At 37.3% G+C, this 10,890-nt stretch overlaps 1 long non-coding RNA gene across 1 annotated transcript in view; it reads left to right on the forward strand.

Annotated features, from left to right (window-relative positions):
* Positions 1-8,070, forward strand: part of LOC100952777 — a 73,231-nt gene extending 65,161 nt beyond the window's left edge. Inside the window, exon 2 of the long non-coding RNA XR_001161698.2 lies at positions 7,720-8,070. This is a non-coding gene — a long non-coding RNA (uncharacterized LOC100952777). The remainder of the gene's footprint in view (positions 1-7,719) is intronic.
* The last annotated feature ends 2,820 nt before the right edge of the window (positions 8,071-10,890 follow it).

Genomic DNA, 10,890 nt, shown 5'->3' on the forward strand with positions numbered 1-10,890 from the left:
TTTTGGGCGGTGCCTGTGGCCCTGGCCAAAAAACTGCAAAAAAAAAAAAAAGTAATTTAGGAATTTTTATGGCTAATGACTTTATAGTTGGTCGATTGAGGCAACCGAATATTTTTTGTTTCATTTATTTATTTAAATTTAACATGTGGACTGGAAATGGTATAAATCTTAACTTTACAGTTTGATTATTACAGAGAGTAACATGGTGAACGTGACCAACACAGCAGTGGCCTCCTCCGTGCTCCTGTCCCTGTTGTTACTTCCTCTGAAGGTGACTACCACACAGGTTTCCATTATAGTAAATTAGTATTGTCTGTTTTTGGACTTTACATAAATGAGATTATATAGTATGCACTCTTTTATATCTAAATGTTATATCTTTGACATTCATTCATGTTGGTACAGGTAGAAATAGTTTTCTTCATTTCTGTGTAGTATTCTTCCCTTTTACATATATATCACAATTTATTTTATTGTTTATAGGCATCTGGGTTGCTTCTAGTTTGGTATTATGAAGAATAATGTGCTAAGAAAATTCTTATAATTATCTTTTTATGCCCATATGTGTGTACTTCTGTTGTTATATATCTATTGAGATTTACCTTCATGGCATAGAAAACTGAGAACATTTAAAAATATGTGTTAATTAATTTAAAAATGAAATGAACCCCATTACATGTTGAAATATGTGAATAAGTGAAAAATAGCTATCTTATCTAAAACAAAAAATATTTAGTGAGAGAAGGAACTGTGCTTTATAGTTTTACAAATTCCTTTAACGTTCAGCTGACAGCTGGATTCTCATACTGCCTCTGAACTCCATCTGTTGTGATAGGTTTGTTTTGATGGAAGTACATAAAGAAAATCTGGCCAAAGACATAATGAGAGGTATAATAGCCTTTTCAGAAAATGGTGAACATTCTTCTTTGATACTACAGTGGAACACAAAAAAATGGTAGTTCCTTACACTTTAGTTGAAATGTTTGATACTTTCTAAAAACATGTTTCAATTCTCTGGTGAAATTCTTTATCTTCTCATCCATTTTTTTTTTTTCAAAATTGCAATTACAGCTATTTTAAAGTCTGTGTCTGATGACTCCATTGTCCTGATCACTTAGGGTTCTGTTTTATTATTTGTTTTTTTCCTCCCAATTTTTGTTCATTTGGTCCTATTCCATAGTATATGTGGTAACTTTTTATTAATAGAAATTTATATGAAAAAATCATGTTGTCTCTGGATGATGTAATCTTTTCCAGAGAAGATTTAATTTTTTTCTGGGGGCCAGATGGAACACATGGAGAACACTATAGATTTGTGTATGTTTTAGGGATAGACTAGTATTTACATCTATTTTATACATTCACAATATATCTATGATATACAGAGATAACCTTTTCTTAATTTACACAGTTTATCTGTGACTTTTCAAATTGTCACAAATCTCTAAAAAACTTCCAATATATTTATTGAAAAAATGCACACATAAGGGGATCCACACAGTTCACAGCTGTGTTGTTTAGAGGTCAACTTACACATACAGACACCTACCTATAATAATATAAAATTATTTCATGAATCCCCATAACAACCCAATGAAGTAGGTAATGCTATTTCTAGTATACGGACAAGGAAGCTGCCTGTGATAAGATAGGTAAAGTATTGGTAACTTTTTTCCTAAAGGGTCAAAGACAAAATATTTGAGGCCTTAGGCCATATCATCTCTGTTACAATTACTCATCTCTGCCATTGTATCAGGAATCTAGCCACAGATATGTGTGATACAAAATCAGTGCCCACAAATCATTAGCCTTTACATACGACAATAACAGTCAAGCTGTGAATAAAACCAAAGACTCTATACCTTTTATAGTAGCTCCAAAGAAGATTAAATACCTGGAAATTTATCTAACAAAGGATATGAAAGATCTCTATAAAGAGAACTATGAAACACCAAGAAAAGAAATAGCAGAGGATGTTACAAATAGAAAAACATACCATGCTCATGGCTGGACAGAATCAACATCATTAAAATGTCGGTTCTACCCAAAGCAATCTACAGATTTAATGCAATCCCCATCAACACCAATGTCATACTTTGAAGAAATTGAAAAAATAGTACTTCGCTTCATATGGAAACAGAAAAGAGCCTGAATAGCAAATACAGTTCTTATAAATTAGTGGTTCTCAACCTGTGGGTCACGACCCCTTTGGGGGTCGAATGACCATTTCACAGGGGTCGCCTAAATACATTGTGCATATCAGATATTTACATTATGATTCATAACAGTAGCAAAATTACAGTTATGAAGTAGCAGCGAAAATAATTTTATGGTTGGGGGTCACCACAACATGAGGAACTGTATTAAAGGGTTGGGGCATTAGGAAGGTTGAAAACCACTGTTATAAATGAAAACAAGTCTGGAGTTACCAGACTTCAGGTTATACTACAAGTCTATAGTATCAAAACAGCATGGTACTGGCACAAACATAGAGATACGTATCTATGGAATAGAATAGAGAATCTAGAGATGAATCTAGAGATGAATCCAGCCACAAATCGGTACTTGATCTTTGAAAAACCAAAGCATACACTGGGGAAAAGAATTCGTATTTAATAAGTGGTGCTGGGAGAACTGGTCAGCCAGTGTAGAAGACTGAAACTGGACTTACCCCTCTCACTACTGACAAAAATTGATCGTTGTTGGGTAAAAGATTTAAATTTAAGATATGAAACAATAAAATTCTAGAACAGACTGTGGGGAAAAAGCTTAAAGATATTGGCCTGGGAAAAGACTTTATGAGGAAGAACCCCCTGGCAACAGCAGCAACACAAAAATAAATAAGTGGGATTTCATCAAGCTAAAAAGCTTTTGCACAGCTAAGAGTATCACAACTAACGCAAACAGCCAGTCTTTGGAATGGGAGAAGAGTTTTGCATGTTATGGATCATGCACAAAGAAGTTCAGACAAAGGTCTGATAGCTAGAATCTATACAGAACTCAAATTAATCAACAAGAAAAGAGCAAACAATCCCATTTATAAGTGGGCAAGAGACTTGAACAGAAACTTCTCTGAAGCTGACAGATGAATGGCCAACAAATGCATGAAAAGATGCTCATCACCTCTAACCATGAGTTATCATCTAACTCCAGTAAGATTAGCTCACATCACAAAGTACCCCTGCAGATGCTGGCATGGATGTGGAGAGACGGGAACACTTTTGCACTGCAGGTGGGTTTGGAAATTAATGCAACCTTTTTGGAAAGAAATATGGAAAAATTCTTAAATAACTAAAAAATCAACCTTCCATTTGATCCTGCAATCCCATTACTAAGTATCTCCTGAGAAGAATAAAAATAATTTTCCCACAAAGACCTTTGTACCAGAATGTTTATTGCAGCTCAATGCATAATTGTCAAGTCATGGAAGCAACCTCAATGCCCATCATCCCTTGAATGGATCAACAAACTGTGGCATATGTATACCATGGAGTACTTTTCTTCAACATAAGAAAAGTTGAAGACCTTACATCTTTTATGTTATCCGGATGGAGTTGAAACACACTCTTCTTAGTAAAGTATCTCAAGAATGGAAAAAAAAAAAAACTCCAATGTATTCAATACTAATATGAAACAAATATATGAATAATTACATGTCCACATGAACGCTAAAACACAAATATAGTCTAGCAAGGGGCAAGGAAGGGGAAGATGAGGGTGACTGGAGAGAGAAGGGAGGGTAATTGGTGGGATCTCACCTAATGTGCACAATTTGAGGGTGTTCAGCAAACCCCGGTGGTGACGGGCTCAACCATTTGAACTTTACCTTGGAAGTGAGAGTAATGTAACCTAAAAATTTGTACCCTCATATTAATTAAAGATAAAAAAAGAAGGAATGTGAATTCTCAAAAAAATGTATACCAAAGATTAAATGAGATGAGATCTATAGACTCTTAGTAGATTGCCATGGAAAGGCATAGTAAATTGAGTATTATAGCTAGTGAACGGTAGAGCCAGGATTCGGGGGGCTCATTTATCTTAGTGTCTTCAGGGCTCAGAGAAGTATATAGGCTTGAGAAGACAGAGTACCCAGAGGGCAAAGAAAAAGTGAATTAACAGAGAATAATTAAGAACATTTAAGCAAGTAAGGGTTTTCTTAGGGGCAGAGAATGACAGTATAGACAACATCTATGTTTAATAGCATAAAAAGGAAAGAAATATCAGAGTTTGTATTTTTTGGTGGTTTGCTTCAAAAATATCACTAAATAAACAGTAGCACAGTGAGAGATTATTTTTTAAATGTGGCAACAGTACATAATTTTAGCTGGGTCAGAGAAAACCAGATTCTCAGGTTGAAGGCTGAGCCTTGGTTGAGATGGAATGAGGTCCTGCTCCAGGGTGGGAAAGGGAACACATGAAAGGCATAGGTTTTAAATACATAAAGAAGTGCCGACTCGGCAGAGTATACTGAACTTCTACCGTGGGCCAGGTACTCTGTTACGGAGCCTATATAGTGTTCTTGCTGCTTTAAAGGTGAGGAACTGAGGCACTTGAGGAATAGTGGTTTACTTAGTTCACACTAGTAACAGATTGAACCTGGGGTTCTAATTCCAAGGCCAGCTTTTTGACTGCCACCCTTAGAATCAATAACTAATTGGACATGGAAGAAAGATGAGGGGGGAATCAAGATGATGGTGGGCTTTCCAGTGGGATAATTCAGAGCATGATGATACCGTGAGAAATCAAGATGTGAGCATGCACACACACACTGTCCCACTCCCTGCTATGCTCTAAATATTGATGTCCCCCCACATTCATGTGTTAGGACCTAAGATCCAAGGTATTAGGAAGTGGGTTTTTTGAAATTGATGAAGTCATGAGCCTTTGTGAATGGGATTAGTGCTCTTATAAAAGAGCTGCCTTCCAACTCCTGCCTACAAGGACACAAGAAGTTCATGTGCCATTTACGAAGCAGAGATTCCTCACCAGACATTGAATCTTCTGGTGCCTTGATCTTGGACTTTACAGTTTCTAAAACTGTGAAAACTAACATTTCTATTGTTTATAAATAACCCATCTAACATATTTGGTTATAGCAGCTTCAGCAGACTAAGAGACACTCCCAAATACATACCAACACACACGTTACCTAATTAATATATCCATAATCACACAGTATCCACATATCTCATATCTGTCCTTTGTATTATGAAATAAACTCATACATCTTCCTACTACTTCTCTACTCAAGCTTAGTAAGCTTATTAATGAGAACCAAATGTAAAGAGATATATTAATGTAGCTAGTATTTATGGAGCACTTACCAAATCAAAGAACTGTGGTTATATGTTTAACATAAATCGTCATTTAATCACAATAACTCTGTGAGATTCTTATGAGGTGAGTATGCTTATTGTATCCATTTTACAAATAGAACTGAAGGCACAGAAAGACTGCCCAAGGTCAGCTATGGTGTGAGAGCTGGCATTGTCTTTCAGCTGGAAATTGGAAGCATAAGTACACTCTATTTTCTGCTTTGCTCAGTTCCTATCTTTGGAACTTTTTAGGTGCGACATTGTGGAGTTCATAGGCTGTGAAGATAGGCAATCCTCATCTTTATCTTTCTTCATTGAGCCAGTGACAAAATGACAATATATTAGGACATTTATGTATGTAACAACAGCCTAATTTAGAGCTTTACCCATAGCAAACACAGTATAATAAATGCATCAATATCTCTGTGGTAATGGGGTTGTCCCTATCTAATATTTCCTATTCCTGCCTCTTAGACACAGTATACATGTTCTAGTTGTTCATCTCTTCTTTGTTATTTATTTTATCTTTGTTCCTGTGGGCTGTTCCTTTTGGAATGTGTCCACCAGTTTTTATTACCACTTTCAACATAAACCTTCTCTTTTTAGCTCCACTGGGGTCCTGACCACTCCACTTTGGAAGCCAAAAGCCTCACATGACATGCTTTTATGGGTGCCTGGACCCTTTTTATTGGGTGGGCAATAAAGCTCTTTACATAGAGGATGGAATTATGGCCCAGTATGTATTTGGACTTGCTGGTCTTAGAACCAGAGGTAATTTATTTGTGACCAATAGAAAACTTATTCGTCTGTTTTTTTTTCAGTGATAAGTGAAAGAATCCAGTTCAAACTTAAGCAAAGGAAGGAGCGTTTTTGTTCTCGAGAACTTGGAAGAATCTGGGGGGAACTTACAGGAGACATACTTCAAATCTTTTTCTTTCTCCTTCCATCTCTCCCTCTTGTTCAGAAGATTGTAAACAATAAGGAACATAAAACAAAACAAAACAAACAAACAAAAACACCATCCACTGGCTTAAAGGATAAGTCTTTGGTGTCCTTCATATGTTAGTTCAAATCTCACTTCCTTGATGAGGCCAAGCGACCCTCCTTTATTCAACACCAAAACCCTTCCCCTGGATCCCAGAACTCTGGTTCCTTTTTGCTATGCTCCACTCAATATTTTTTTCTCTTTACTACTTCCTAACATACCAAGGAATTTTCTTACTTGTGTTTTTGGTTTGTTGTAACTCTTGGCTAGAATGTGAGCACCACAGGGCAGGGATCTTGTGATTTATTTACTAAGCTATCTCCAGCACCTACAACAGGGTCTGGGATGTGATTAATACTCAACAAATAATGATTGAATAAATGAGAGGGAATCTTATCTCACATAAGAAAAAATCCCAAGTTGAGTGGACCCAGGATTGTTGGTTCTATGGCTCAACGACGTAATCAGAAACCACACTTCTTTCCCCATCCCTGTCTGCCATATTCAAGCACTCTCGAGCTCTCAGTTGTCATTTGCATCATAGCACCTGAGATTATATTAATTTCTAAGCTAACCCTTAGGAACAAGAATATGTATTTTCAATATAGGTTATTCAAGCGTAACAACATGTTCGTTTTGGAAGAAATATATTAATGTAAATTTATGAAATGTTAAGAAGGCACTACTGGGTATAGTAAGTATTATAATCTAACATTGTTCTTGAAAAGTATAGTTAATGGAAAAATTATTTTTAACAATCTGCATTAGTTTCTAATTTTGATAAAATTCTTAGAAAAAAGATCAGGAGATCTGCCATGAAATTGACTAAAGAAAAAGTGTGCTTGAATATATTAAAGACCACGTATCTTCACTTTTCCGTACAGCATGATAGCGCCAAAACGTGTAAGAGAGAATGTATACATTTTTTTGCCTAATTGGAAGAATGCGTATTTTACTTAATTTAGTGTATAGGTCAAATGGATTGAGAAAATTCACTTTCACCAAGAATGTGACACAGTGGAAAAGGGTTGAATTTGTTTACTATCGTTGTTTTTGAAAAAAGAAAAATAGAATATATGATGTGAAAATATTAATTAAGAAGTGGACTATATTCGTTGTAAACTTAATATATGTGTAAGACCACGATCATAAAATCTGAAGCAAAATTTACTATAAATCACCCTGTTAATCCCTTGGGCCTTCTTAGTTGAATTAAGTTTGTCCTTGTTAGAGAAATTATCTTCGTTTTTTTTTCCCCCTCAGGCATGCATGTAAAACAGTTCCTGTCTCAATGTCTGCCTTAGGCAAAAAGTTCAGTGCTCAATTACCTGCTGTCTGCAGTCTCCTATTTGGTAGTAAGCAAGTGAACTAGCATTTTAATCAGAAGTCCTGACCCCTGCTCTTCCTTTCCCTTCACAGCCCTGCAAGCTATTTGGCATATGAAGGTCTTGACCTGAGAAAACTATCTTGGATAACCACAGCAAGGAAAAGGGAAAATGCAACACCTAGGAGATTTCAGTAAACAGTAGAATCATGCCAACCTAATCTGTGTTAAAATGCTTGGAATGTGGGAGCCGCTGATGATGCCTGTTGTCTGTGTGTCTGACTGAATCCTTTCTTTTCTCAGAGCAGCAAAGCAAAGCCTGGGAACCAGGCCAAATGTCTGCCACTTACCTTAAATTGATCAGCCACTTTGAGATTAAAACCCCTGAAAGCTGCCACACCGTGAAAACAAGGCCTCCTTCACATTAAAGGCAAATTGCGACTTTGGATTTGCTGTGATCTTTTTTCCATTTTATCCAGTTTTTCACAGTGCACACTTTTTTTTTCCTTTCCATTTATGCTCCAATGTAGAAGCCAATAGTTACAGCATCTTGGCCAAGCATTCATTAAGGTTTATAAGAACAAAATTTATGGTTATTTAGGAGCTGGCACAAAGGCAGACTGTTGCTGGAAAAAGAAAAAGAAATACAGGTGGGAAATAGAAGCCTCCACAAAGGCCCGTATAGACGGTGGTGTGCTGGGCAATCGGCAGGGGCTGGGAGGAAAAGGAAATAGGGTTTGAAACCAGCTACTCTTCTGTGTTGAATCTTTCCCATTTTATGGCTTTGCAGATTATTGAACCAAGTATATTGATCACTCTAAGAGATTTTTTTCTGTCTTGTGTAAATGCTACCATTTTGAGGAGCTGGCAGTTGTTGAGACACAAAGAGTGTTTGTATAATTTGGGTAATAATCTGTCAGTTTGGGTATACTAGGTGCGTATAAAAATATATATGTTCTGTATCATAAAAAGGGCTCTCCCATAAAGAGAGCAGTCACATTCTCCTCCTCAGTAGGACTTACTTAATGTAAGGCTCGAGTTCCCAAAAATTTAGGGTGTGGACAAAACACACCCTTAATCTCTGAATTCGAATAGTACTGTGGAATTCTGGTGTAGGCTGGAAGTCTATATTTTCCCTCAGGAAATACTATTAATAATTCTTCTTTTAATTTTTAAAAAATAAATACTCTGATACTCTTCATTAGGGGAATAGGAAGGCTCATTGCCCCATCTTTTGTAATATTTGTGAAACAAATGCTTTAAGAACATATTTTAGTTTCTACTCACTATTGTCCAGGGAGTACCTTGCTTGCATTTATTGAAAAATACACAGCTTCAGTATTTCATGAGATAGACTGGTCCTAAAATGTCACTAAGGTAGCTGCATCAGTAACTCACTGTATAACTTGGGACGAGTTAATTTAAATGTCTAGCTATCTTCCATTTATCAACTGGGAGGACTAACAATGATCATAACAACACATGCTCTAGTAGGTGCACTGGGATAAGGTATCTGCTTCTGCTTCCATGACCTTGTGTCTGCTAGAATGTTTTCATCCTTCCACTAGATGAAATAAAGTTCATCTCTTTTACTGCCTTTGTTTTGAAAATCTTCTACTGAATTCTTTTTTTTGAAACAGAGTCTCACTCAGTTGCCCTGGGATTGAGTGCCATGGCATCATAGCACACAGCAACCTCAAACTCTTGGGCTCAAGTGATCCTCTTGCCTCAGTCTTCCGAGTAGCTGGGACTACATGCACCTGCCACAATGCCCAGCTACTTTTTAGAGATGGTCTCACCCTTGCTCAGGAGTTAGAGGCTGGTCTCAAACTCCTGAGCTCAAGCAATCTGCCCACCTTAGCTTCCCAGAGTCCTGAGATTATAGGCATGAGCCACTGTGTCCGGCCCCACTTAATTCTTTCTATTCTTTACATCAGTATCGCCTCAACATGGATACACATACAGTGTTATATTAACCTGCATTTTTTCACATCATGTTCCACAAAAGACCTATTTAATCGTGCCTGGGTGTAAATGCTTTCTCCTAACTACACATATTTAAAGCTCCCAAGGGCAGGGATCATAACCTTCTTCCAATTTCTCCACCATACTTATTATAGTTTTCTGTTCTGAAAAGATACTCACCAAACTTGGAAAGCTGAATATGAACAGAGTCTTTTGCATCATTTCATAAGATGCCCAATACAACTCTGGATGCGTGAGTACATATGTGATTATCATTTGCAGATACTATTATTTCTGAACATGGTAAGTAGTAGACATAAGAAGTCACTTCCCTTGTTTCGTAGAGTGCCAGAAAGTCAGAGGCATGATAGACTTGCTGATCTGTTTCCGCCTTTTTAACCAGTTTGCCTTACAATTTTGTCATTTAAATTTGCCATCATGCCTAATAGACTTCTATCTTAACTACTGTTTTATCTTCCAAGTATGGCTTTGTTTAGAAAATCTTCTAAGTCTTCATATTTTGTATTTCCTATTAATTCTAATTATTCTATGTTTTATTAGTTATTAAGTATTCATGGAACTTATATTCATATATATGTACATGTAATTTTTAGAGATAAGGTCTCACTCTATTGCCCAGACTAGAGTACCATGGTATGATCATAGCACACTGAGGCCTCCAACTCTTGGCCACAGGGCTCTTCCTCCTTTGGGCTCCCAGAAATGCTGGGATTACAGGTATGAGCCACTGCACCTGCTGTGATACATATTTAATGTTAGGCTAAGGGCAACTGGAAAATCCCTATATAACAAGAAGTAATTAATAAGGAAATATAAGGCAAGCAAATAACTGCCTGCAGTGATTTGCCTTGCATTTTGTTGCATAGGGTAACAATTTGAGGTCAATTCAAAAGAGTGAATAATGGAGTCATATTCCACAATGAAACAGTCAATGTGGCAGTTCAGAGTATGCTGAAGCAGTCACAGAATGTGTAAGACTTGAACAGGGCCCAGGGAGAAGACAGAGAAAGAAAGACTCTCTAAGAAAGGGGGATGGCGGCTCGGTGCCTGTGGCTCAAGTGGCTAAGGCGCCAGCCACATACACCTAAGGTGGTGGGTTCGAATCCAGCCCGGGCCGCCAAACAACAATGATGGCTACAACCAAAAAATAGCCAGGCGTTGTGGCGGGCGCCTGTGGTCCTAGCAACTTGGGAGGCGGAGGCAGGAGACTCCCTTGAGCCCAGGAGTTGGAGGTTGCTGTGAACTATGCCACGGCACTCTACCCAGGGGGATAGCTTGAG

Source organism: Otolemur garnettii, unplaced genomic scaffold, assembly GCF_000181295.1.
Source record: "Otolemur garnettii isolate 467f Iridium unplaced genomic scaffold, OtoGar3 scaffold00005, whole genome shotgun sequence".
Lineage (NCBI taxonomy): Eukaryota > Metazoa > Chordata > Mammalia > Primates > Galagidae > Otolemur > Otolemur garnettii.